This window comes from Canis lupus, chromosome 10, assembly GCF_003254725.2.
Source record: "Canis lupus dingo isolate Sandy chromosome 10, ASM325472v2, whole genome shotgun sequence".
NCBI classification, from domain to species: Eukaryota; Metazoa; Chordata; class Mammalia; order Carnivora; family Canidae; genus Canis; species Canis lupus.
In genome coordinates, this window is record NC_064252.1 from 63,871,737 (window position 1) to 63,883,989 (window position 12,253).

Here is a 12,253-nt window from a genome sequence, read left to right on the forward strand (position 1 = left end):
GTGACGTTGGTCTCCTAGAATAAATGTAAGTAATTGCTCTTCTTTGATTTTTTTTAGAAGAGTTTGGGGAGATTGGTGTCTGATCCTGGGCTTTTTTTGTTTTGGACGGTTTATAATTACTCCTTCAGTTTCCTTCTTTGTTATTGGTCTGTTCAGGATTTCTGTTTCTTCTTGATTCATTCTTGGTAGGTAGTATGGTTTGGTGACTTTATCTTTTCCAAAAAAACAATTCTTAATTTCATTGATTTTTGAAAATTGTCTTCCTATTTTTTATTTATGCTTTAATCTTTATTATTTCTTCATTTTGCCAACTTTGTGATTGGCTTCTTCTTTTCTAGTGCCTTGAGGTATGAAGTTATATTGTTTGAGATTTTTTAAAAATAAAAAGATTATGGCTATAAACTTTCCTGTCAGTACTGTTTTTGCTGCCTCCCATAAGTTTTGGTATGTGTGTGTTCATTTTTGTTTGTTTAGAGGTATTTTCTTATTTCCCTTTTGATTTCTTATTTGACCCAATAGATGTTTATGTTTTTAAAATTTGAAGTATTTCTGAATTTTCTCGTTTTTGTTTTATTATTCATTTTTAATTTCATTCCATTATGGTCAGAAAAGATATTTCAAATGATTCCAGCCTTTTAAAATTTGTTAAGACTTGGTTGTGACCTAGCAAATGATCTATCCTGGAGAATGTTCCAAGTGTCCTTGAGAAGAATGAATATTCTGTTTTAGGAATGTTCTGTATGTCTTTAGTGTCCACTTGGTGTATAGGGTCATTCAGTTCTAACATTTTCTTTTTTTTACTGAATTTTTTTGTCTATGGATGATCTATCCATTATAAAGATGTGGGTATTAAAGTATACTACTATTGTGTTGTTTGTTTCTCTCTTCAGATCTATAAATGTTTGGTTAACATATACTGTTTGTTTAATATATACTGATAGGTTTATATTTGATGTTGGGTTTTTATTTGTAATTCTTACATCTTCTGGGTAAATTGACCCTTTCATCATTATGTAATGTTGATTTTATCTTTTCAAAAAAATTCTTTTTTAAAAATTTTATTTAAATTCAATTAGCCAACATCATTAGTTTCAGTTTCAGTTTTCACAACTTAAATGCATCAGTTGCATATAACACCCAGTGCTCATCACCAAAAAAGAATTCTTAATTTGTCTCCTGATAGTTTCTGAGTTAAAGTCTATTTTGTCCACTATAATGACTCCTGCTCTTTTTTGGCTACCATTTGCATGGAATATCTTTCTCCACCCTTTCACTTTTAGGCTGTGTGTGTCCTTAAATCTAAAGTGAGTCTCAGAGTGCCTGGCTGGCTCAGTTGCAGGAGCTTGTGACTGTTGGTCATGAGCTCGAACCCCACATTAGGTGTAGAAATTTCTTAAATAAGTTAAAAAAATAAAGTGAGTCTCCTGTAGACAGCATATATTTAAGTCTTGTTTTTGTATTCATTCAGCTACTGTCTCTTTTGATTGAGGAGTTTATCCCATTTACATTTAAAGTAATTACTGTGATAGCAAAGGACTTACTATTGCCATTTCATTAACTGTTTTTGTCTGTTTTGTACTGATCATGTTCTTCTTCACTAGCCTTTACTTGAATTTATAGTAGCAATAGTGGTAATAGTATTCTTTGATTCTTTTCTCTTTATCTTTGATGCAGCTATCATATCTTTTGCTTTTTGTAGTTACCACATTAAACATTTTCTAGTTAAGGCAGTCTGTTTTAAGCTAATAAAAACTTAATTTCAGTTATGTACAGAATGTGTACACTTTCCTTCTAACACAAACTTTTAGTTGATTTCAGATTTTACTTCTGTTTTGTGTTTCATTTTAGTGGTTATAGTTATACTTATTACATTTGTCTTAATTTTGTGTACTAGTGTTAAAAGTTCTTTACATGCCACCATTACAGTATTTCCTTTAACAGTAACAGTTGTACTTTCATATGCTTTCATGTAACTGTTTAGCTTTTTTGGTGAACTCTCTTTAGTACTTATTGTAAGGCAGAACTGGTGTAATATACTTCCTCAGATTATGTTTATCTGGAAAACTCTCTTTTATTCTTTTTTTTAAAGTTTTGTTTTTTAGTTTTTATTTAAATTCTAGTCCGTTAACGTATAGTGTAATATTAGTTTCAGGAGTAGAATTTGTGATTCATCACTTAGACGTAACACTCAGTGCTCTTCATAAGTACCCTCCTTAATACCCATCACCCATTTAATTCATTCCCCTGCCCACTTCCCCTCCAGCAACCCTCAGTTTGTTCTCTATTGTTACGAGTCTATTTTCTGGGTTGCCTCTTTTTTTTTTCCCCTCTATGTTTATTTGTTTCATTTCTTAAATTCCACATATGAGTGAAATCATATGGCATTTGTCATTCTCTGACTGACTTATTTTACATTCTAGCTCCATCCACATCATGCAAATGGAAAGATTTCTTTCTTTCTTTTTGAATGGCTGAGTAATATTCCAGTGTGTGTGTGTGTGTGTGTGTGTGTACACACCACCTCATCTTTATCCATTCATAAGTTGAGGGACATTTGGGCTCCTTCCATACATTGGCTATTGTTAATAATACTGCTATATATATTGGGATGGATGTGCCCCCCTTCAAATATGTATTTTTGTATCCTTTGGGTCAGTACCTCACAGTGCAATTGCTAGGTCATAGCGTAGTTCCATTTTTAACTTTTTGAAGAACCTGTATACTGTTTTCCAAAGTGGCTGCACTAGTTTGCATTCCTGCCAACAGTGTAAGAGGGTTCCCCTTTCTGTGCATCCTTACCAACACCTGTTGTTTCCTGTGTTGTTAATTTTAGCCATTCTGGTGTGAAGTGGTATCTCATTATAGTTTTGATTTGTATTTCCCTGGTGATGAGTGATGTTGAGCATATTTTGATGTACTAGTTAAGCCATCTCTATGTCTTCTTTGGAAAAATGTCTAGTCATGTCTTCTGCCCATTTACATTTCTTTTTGGCCCTCAATATCTTATTTTTATTATTTTAAGTTAGACCAACTTAAACATTGTCTAGAATTAAGATATAGCATCACATCATTTGATTCCAGAAAAATGTCAAAATTCATTTGGCCAAAACTTAAAAAAGCAAACACTTCTTCTGTATCCCTTACTGGTTGGACTAAAGTGATCGATATAACTGTATATATATATTAATCTATCTTAACATTTCCATTCATTAGCATTTTATCTTAACATACAATGCCTTATATGCTATTTCCTTGTAAAGGCTTCCCCCCACAAGATGTAAGGACAAAATACTAGGCAGACACTCTTCAAAGTTTTATTTCACTAACTTCAGGTCAAATTTCCACAACTGTTTTATGGTCAGTAAACTATCCACACTTGGCTTCCCAGAATGGTAGTACTAAAAGCCTTGTGGGGTAAGGAGAAGAGACCATTTTAAGAAGCACTCCATTTACTCATCTTCCACAAGGCAAAAGAGCTGGGCATTGGATTGTCCAACAAAACAAAGCTTTATCAGCATCCAGGAGGGCAGGCAGACAAACCAGGCTGTAGACACTCTTCCATTTGTCAACATCAGACCAGAGAAAACCTACTCCACACAGATATAAAAAGGATCACCATTCATCTTTTCTTTTTCTGTTGCCGCAACATTTTTCTTCTTTTAATCATCGTATCATGTAGTTTCTCAAGTCCTTCCTTTAGTCCATCTTCTATGATTTAGCAGGTGGGCTGTAAATGCCAGGGAGTTGATGAGCTCAGTTCACCCATTGCTAACAATTTCTCAATTTGTTGAGACAGAGACAGTGAATTCCTCAGGTCCTGTTGGTTAGCAATGATAAGTACAGGGACTTCCTGATTTTCTGATATCCTGGTTACTCTTTATGAAGTTCAGTTTTGGCTTCTTCCATTTTTTCAACATCAACAGAGTCCACAACAAACACAATGCCATCTGTGCATCTGGTATATGACTTCCACAGTGGCCTTAATTTCTTCTGGCCACCTACATCCCAGAAGTGAAAAGTGACTGTTTTAGAATTTCCCAAGGTTGCCTTAATTTTTTCAGTGTTAAATCCTTTGGTAGGTACAGCATTTACAAATTCATTGAACTGCAGCCTATATAATAGAGTTGTCATTCTACCACAGTCCAAACCCCAAATAACAATGTGAGAGGACTGAAATGAAGGCAGGCTGGATAAGATAGAAGTCTGGTCTGACAGTCCATTCCCCATTTCCAGGTGCAAGTAAGTGTTCCAAATTGAAATGTTTTCTTCTTACTGTTTTAAAACCTCTCTTCCTAGGGGATCCAGCTGCCAGACTCCGAAATTGGAGTCTGGGTCCAAATGAGAAAGCATTTGGTAGGCATTTTTTACACGGGGTTTTGTGGGTAGATGCACCTCATGTCCACTCAGTTTAGCTCTCCATGCAGCTCTCTTCTGCCCATTTCTTTACTGGATTATTTGTTTTTTGGATGTTGAGTTTGGTAAGTTCTTTATAGATTTTGGAAACTAACCAACTAATCAGATACGTCATTTGCAAAGATCTTCTTTCATTCTGTAGGTTGCCTTTTAGTTTTGCTGATTGTTGCCTTCACTGTGCAGAAGTTTCTTATCTTGATGAAGGTCCCGGTTGTTCACTGCTTTTGTTTCCCTTGCCTCTACACATGTGTGCAGTAAGAAGGTGCTACAGCTGAAGTCAAACGGATTGCTGCCAGGGTTCTCTTCCAGGATTTTAATGGTCTCCTGGCTCACATTTAGGTCTTTCATTCATTTTGAGTTTATTTTTTGTGTATGATGTAAGAAAGTGGTTCAGTTTCCTTCTTTTGCATGCAGCTGTCCACTTTTCCCAACACCATTTGTTGAAGAGACTGTCTTTTTCCCATTGTATATTCATTCCTCCTTTGTCAATTAATTGACCATATAATTGTGGGTTTGTTTCTGAGTTTTTAAATTCTAGGCATTTATTGATCTAGGCATCTGTTTTTTGCTAGCACCATACTGTCTTGATGACTACAGCTTTGTAATAGAGCTGGAAGTCCAGAATTGTGATGCCGCCAGCTTTGGTTTTCTTTTTCAAGATTGCTTTGGCTATCAGGAGTCTATTGTGATTCTATACAAATGTTAGGATGATTAGTTCTAATTCTGTGAAAACTGCTAGGGATCACATAAAATGTATAGATTATTTTGGGTAGTACATTTTAACAATATTTGTTCTTCCAATCCATGAACATGGAAAGTTTTCCCATTTCTTTGTGTCTTCTTCTATTTCTTTCATAAGTGTTCTCTAGTTTTCAGAGTACAGATCTTTTACCTCTTTGGTTAGATTTATTCCTAGATGTCTTCTGGTTTTTGGTGCAGTTGTAAATGGGGTCAATTCCTTGATTTCTCTTTCTCTTGTTTCATTATGGTATATAGAAATGCAATGGATTTCTTCAGGTTGATTTTGTGTCCTGTGACTTTGCTGCATTTCTGATAATTTTTTTGGTGGAGTTTTTGGCTTTTCTATGTAAAATGTCATGTCATGGGATGCCTGGGTGGCTCAGTTGGTTAAGTGCTGCCTTCAGCTCAGCACTTGAGCTCAGCTTAGGGTCCTGGGACCAAGCCCCAAATCGGGCTCCCTACTCAGCGGGGAGTCTGCTTTTCTCTCTGCCTCTCTTCTTCTCATGCTCTTATGTCATGTTGTCTGTGAAAGTGAAAGACTGACTTCTTCCTTGCTGATTTGGATACCTTTTATTTCTTTTTGCTGTCTGACTGCTGAGGCTAGGACTTCCAGTACTATGTTAAATAACAGTGGTGAGTGTGGACATCCCAGTCTTTTTTTTTTTTTTAAGATTTTATTTATTCATTCATGAGAGACACAGAGAGAGAGGCAGAGACATAGGCAGAGGGAGAAGCAGGCTCCATGTAGGGACTTGATCCCAGGACTCCAGGATCATGCCCTGGGCCGAAGGCAGATGTTCAACCACTGAGCCACCAAGGTGCCTTGGGTCCATCTCTTTATTTAGGATTAATTTCTAGAGGTGGAAGCCCTGGGTCCAAACCCAGAATATTGTGAATTTTAATTGATATTGCTAACTTAAACTCTAAAAAGGTTATATTAATTTACGAGGCCAAAAAAATGCTATTTCTTTGGATACCTAACAATCCACATCTTTGCTAACATGATGGGTAAAATGTGTTTTAATTGGACATCCCAGTCTTATTCCTTACCTTAGAGATAGAGCTCTCAGTTTTTCCCTATTGAAGATGATGTTAGCTGTGGGTCTTTCATGTGTGGCCTTTATGATGTTGAGGTATATTCCCTTTATCCCTACTTTGTTGAGAGATTTTATCATGAATGATGCTATACTTTATCAAATGCTTTTTCTACATCTATTGAGAGGATCATATGGTTCATATCTTTTCTTTTATTAATGTGATATATCAGGTTAATTGATTTGTTAATATTGAACCACCTCTGCAGCCAAAGAAAAAAAATCCCACTTGATCCTAGTGAATTATTCTTTTAAAATATTGTTGGGTTCGATTTGCTAGTACCTTGTTGAGAAGTTTTGCATCCGTGTTCATCAAGGATATTGGCCTATAGTTCTCCTTTTTAATGAGATTTTTGTCTGGTTTTGGAATCAAAGTAATTCTGGCCTTTACAGTTGAATTTGGAAGTTTTTTTTCTATTTCTATTTTTTGGAAAAGTTTGAGAAGAACAGGAATTAACACTTTTTTAAGTGGTAGAATTCACCTGCAAAGCCATCTGGCCCTGGACTTTTGTTTCCTGGGAGACTTTTGATTATTAATTCAATTTCTTTGCTGGTTATTGGTCTACTCAGGCTGTCTGTTTGTTCCTGTTTTAGTTTTGGTAGTTTATATATTTTTAGGAATTGATTGATTTCTTCCAGGTTGTCCAATTTGTCAACATACAGTTTTCATAATATTCTCTTCTGACTGTGTTTCCTTGGTGTTGGTTGTTATATCTCTGCTCTCTTTGGGATTTTACTTACTTGGGTCCTTTCTCTTTTCTTTTTGATAAGTCTGGCTAGGTGCTTATCAGTTTTGTTAATTCTATCAAAGAACCAGTTCCTGGTTTCATTGATCTGTTCTACCTTTTTTGTTGTTGTTGTTCTTTTTATCATTTACTTATGCTCTTATCTTTATTAGTTCCCTTCTGGTGGCTTTAGGCATTATTTGCTGTTCCTTTACTAGCTCCGTTAGGTGTAAGGTTAGGTTGTATACTGGAGACTTTTCTTGCTTCTTGAGGTAGGCCTGTATTGCTATGTACTTCCCTCTTATGGCTACTTTTGCTGCATCCCAAAGGTTTTGGACTGTTGTGATTTCATTTTCATTTGCTCCTATGTATTTTTGTGTTTCTTAATTTCCTGTTTAACCCATTCATTCTTTTTAGAATGTTCTTTATCCTTCATATATTTGTGGTCTTTCCAAATATTTTCTTGTGATTGACTTCTGGTTTCATAGCATTGTGGTCAGAAAATATGCATGGTATGATCTTGATCTTTTTTTTACTTGTTGAGGCCTGGCTGGTGATCCAGTATGTGATCTATTCTGGATAATCCCATGTTCATTTGAAAAGCATTTGTATTCTGTACTTTAGGATGAAATGTTCTGAATATATCAGTTAAGTGTCTCTGGGTCAGTGTGTCATTCAAAGCTACTGTTTCCTTATTGATTTTCTGCTTAGATTATCTTTCCATTGATGTAAGTGGAGCGTTCAAGTCCCCTGCTATTACTGTATTATTATTAATACAATTGTTTCTTTATGTTTGTTATTGTTTTATATATTTGGGTACTCCCAAGTTGGGCGATAAATATTTATAATTATTAGATCTTCTTGTTGGATAGACCACTCCATTATGATAAGGTGGTCCTTCTTCATCTCTTGTTGCAGTCTTCAGTTTAAAATGTAGTTTGTCTGATATAAGTATGGCTACCCTGGCTTTCTTTTGATCTCCATTAACATGATAAATATTTCTTTGTCACCTCACTTTCAATCTGCATGTGTCTTTAGGTCTAAACTGAGTCTCTTGTAGGTAGCGTATAATTGGGTCTTTTTTTTTTTTTAATCTATTCTGATAACCTGTGCCATTTGGTTGTAGCATTTACTCCATTTACATGCTTCCTGATACATATGTGTTTAGTGCCATTTTATTACTTGTTTTCTCAGCATTTCTGGAGATTTTCTCTGTTCCTTTCTAGATTTTGTTGCTTTTGTTCTTTCTTTCCAGTCAGAGAATCTCCTTAAATATTTCTTGTAGGGCTGGTTTAGTGGTCACAAACTGCTTTAAGTTTATTTGTCTGGGAAACTCTGTATCTCTCCTCATATTCTGAATGACACCCTTGATGGATAAATTATTCTTGGTTGAGTATTTTTTGCATTCAGAACATTGAACATTTCATGCCACTCTCTTCTGGCCTGCCAACTTTCTATGGAGAGATCTGCTGCTAACCTTATTTGTCTTCCATTGTAGGTTAGAGTTTTCTTTTCCTTTACTGCTTTCAGGATTCTTTCCTTATCTCTGTATTTTGCAAATTTTGCTACAATATGTCTTGGTGTTGGTCTGCTTTTGTTGATTTTGATAAGAGTTCTCTTTGCCTCCTGGATTTGGATATCTGTTTCCATCTCCAGGTTAGGGAGGTTTTGTTCAAATAAACCTTCTGTCCCCTTTTCCCTCTCTTCTTCTTTTGGGATTCCTATGGTATGAATGTTATTACACTTTACAGAGTCATTGATGCCATAAGTCTACATTCATGATGAAGTAGTTTTCTTTCCTTCTTTTCAGCTTTGTTATTTTCCAAAATTTTATCTTCTATATCACTTACTCATTCTTCTGTTTTTTTCCATCTTTGTGGTCATTACATCCAGTCCATTTTGCGTCTTGGTTATAGCATTTTTAATTATTATTTTGGCCTGACTAGATTTTAGGTCTTTTATCTCTGCACTAAGGGACTCTTGTGTTTTCTATACTTTTCTGAAGCTCAGTTAGTATCCTTCTGATTGTTGCATATTATACACATTTTGATTAAGATCCCTGACCATTATCTCTTCTTGTTCTTTCTTTTTGGGGTGAATTCCTCCCTCTTGGGATTTTGTGTAGGTCTCTGTCTTCTGTGTTATGAAAGCCTGTTATGTTTCCCGCTCCTGAGAGTAATGGCTATATTAAGAGGTCCTATAATGTCCAGGTCCTGGAGCTTCAGGAAGTGTTTCTGGTGTATGCTGTGTGCATTCTGCTATTGTGTTTTGGTTACTTTTTACCTTAGGTCAGTTCTCTGCAGAGTTTCTCTTTGCCTGCAGTGGTTAGTATTTTCATTAGTTTAGGTCTACTTGTTAAAAGAGGCTAGATCCTATTTCTCCTAGAGCTGAAGCTCTGCAGCACTCTGTGGTGAGTAGACTGGATGTATGCAGGAGGTTTGTGCTGGTCTTTTGGGGGAGAGGCCCACTACTCTTCTGACTCTCAGGCACACTTGCCCTAGTTCAGAAGACTTGCAGAGTGCAGAGGGGTAGGGCTTGGTATAAGTGGCTCAAGCCTCCACTGTGGGGTGCTGTGCTGCTCTGAAGTCCCTCTGTGCTGATGGCAGAGGAAGGGGAAGAATGGCATCAGTGGGCTCTCTGGTCCTCAGAGAGTAGAATGTATACCCACCGCTGCTCAGGAAACCCTCACAGAAGAGCAGACAATCTCTTCTCGTGAGGTGTCCCAGGCATCCCTCAGATCACTGCCTTCAACCTATCTGTGTCTGAGTTGTCTGCCCACCCAGTCATGCGGTGCTCCTGGGTTTTATCTCATGTACACTGTCTGTGTTTCAAAACTCCAAATTTTAGTGCCTTACAGACTCACACTGATCCTCGGAGGAGGGTCTGGCCAAGCTGTGGCTGGTGCTAGTTTGTCCCATAAGAGCAGTCACACAAAGGTGCAGGAGGCTTGGAGTTTATGGTAAGGTGCAGCAAGAAGCCAAAGCCCAGGTGACCTGCCCTCAGCAGGTGTCTTGGCTCATATGCTAATGAACGGGGCAGCTCAATATTGTCCACAGGCTCTTCTGTCCCTAGAGAGGCAGTGCCACCTCTCCCAAATACATTCCTAGAAGGAGAACTGTCTCCCACTGCCACCCAGGGGATCCTCAGAGCACACTGTTCACTGTCTGCTCCTGAGCCTTTGCCCTCCTCCACAGGAGCATCTCTATACCCACCAGGCTCTACCTGGAGATGTTGCAGACTTCTAAAACTTTAGTCTCTGAGCTCTGCTACTTCTAAAAACTTGGAAAAATCAGCCACTCTCATTTTCCCTATCAGTGGTTTTAGGAAAGTGCTTTTCTTGTTCAATGCTCTGCACTCTATTCATTCTGTCCTCTCTCTCTGATCAGGGCTCCCTCTCTTCTGCAGCTCTCGTGATTCCTTTCTCCCCCATATCACACCTCTGCATCTTCTAGTCTTCAAGTTGTGGCTTCTTTTCTCCCTCTAGTTAGGCAGTTTCTTCTCTCAGTTCCCAGATTGATTTCCTGGGTGTTTAGAATGATTTGATATGTATCTAGCTATGCTGGATGGACAAGGCAAATATAGGGTCCTCCACTACTCTGCCATCTTAACTCTTACTCTTTTATTCTTAAAGTACAGTTTTGCCAGGTAAAGTATTCTTGTTTGGCAATTTTTTTCTTTCAGTGTTTTTTTTGTTTTTGTTTTGTTTTGTTTTGGTTTGTTTTTTGTTTTTTTTTTTTTTTTTTGATAGCATGAGTAGGGAGATGGCGGAGAAGGGCAGAGGGAGAAGTAGACTCTCCACTGAGCAGGGAGCCCGATGAGGAGCTTGGTCCCAGGGCCCTGGGATTATGATCTGAACCAAAGGCAGATGCTTAACCAACAGAGCCACCCAGAGGCCCTTCTCCTTATTTAAAATAATTTTTATTTCTTTACTTTTAACTTTTAGGTTTTTGTTTTCATTTATTTTTCTGAGTTTATTTTGTTCATGTATTGCTCTCCTGATTTTCTTTAGTTATCTGTGTGCTCTTTTTAGCTCATTGAGCTTTTTATTTTTTTAAATTATTTATTTCTTTATTTATTTTCATTGAGCTTTTTATTTATTTATTTATAAATATATTTTTTAAGGTTTTACTAATTTATTCATGAGAGACACAGAGAGAGAGAGAGAGAGAGAGAGAGTGAGAGAGAGGGAGGGACACAGGCAGAGGGAGAAGCAGGCTCCATGCAAGGAGCCCGATGTAGGACTCGATCCCAGGACCCAGGATCATGCCTTGGGCCAAAGGCAGGCGCCAAACCACTTAGCCACCCAGGGATCCCCTTCATTGAGCTTTTTAAGGATAATTTTTTTTAAAATTCTCTGTCAGGCAGTTCATGGAGCTCCATTTTTGGCACTGGTTACTGGAACTTTTTAGTTTCCTTTGGTGGTGTTATGTTTGCCTGATTATTTGTGACTTTATAGCCTTGCACTGATGTCTGTGCAACAAAAAGAGCAAGAACTTCTTCTATTCTTTACAGAGTGTTTTTGGGAGGTAGAGACCTACTCCTGAAGGTCACCAGGAAACAAGCCTGCCTCCAGGGGTACAGTTGAGCAGAACTAGGGCCAGATCACGGGGCTGCTTCCAGGTCTACAGTTAGGTCAGTGGTTGGCTGGTTTATTACTGGGGGCATCAGCAGGCATAGTTTGTGTTGGTTACCCAGGTGGGTAGGCTACTTCTGAGTCCATAGTTGGCAGGCCTGTTACTTGGGACACAGATTGGCATGTCTCCTCCCAGGTCCCGGGGTGGACAAGACCGACTCTAGGATCACATTTGAGCAGTTGGAGCTGGTTATGGGGTTGCTTCTAGGTCTACAGTTGGATCAGCAGTCAGTGGGCTTGTTGCTAGGGTCACAGGGAGGTGTCATCCTTGCCTCAAGTCCATTGGGGGGCAGGGCTGGTACCAGGACAATGGATGGGTGGGGCTAGAACATGTACATGGGGTAATAGAGCTGCTCCTGGGTCTGTAGTCAGGTCCTGGGGCAGGGGTATGCCTTCTCAAAGAGTCCTCTGTCTTGGGCTCTACTGTGGTGTTACAACTTCCTGCCTGTATTTTGAAGCTCCCATAGTGGCACTTTTGTTTGTGGATGTTTGCCAAATTCATGTTTTTTTGGCAGGGGAATGAGGGCTGGAGACCTCTTGTTCTGCCGTCTTGTTTAGCCATCCCTTAGCTGCTGGCTTTGTTGAATGCTATTCACTTCACACTTCTTTTCAAATTCAAAGGAAAACAAAATAGGAAAATGCCATTT

The 12,253-nt window shown here is 38.1% G+C and overlaps 1 protein-coding gene and 1 pseudogene across 9 annotated transcripts in view; both read right to left on the bottom strand.

The window, feature by feature from the left end:
• LOC112673404 (WD repeat containing planar cell polarity effector) overlaps positions 1 to 12,253 on the bottom strand; it is a 424,409-nt gene that overhangs the window by 29,932 nt on the left and 382,224 nt on the right. The window lies entirely within an intron of this gene.
• Positions 3,421 to 4,227, bottom strand: LOC112673472 (ADP-ribosylation factor-like protein 4A; annotated as a pseudogene).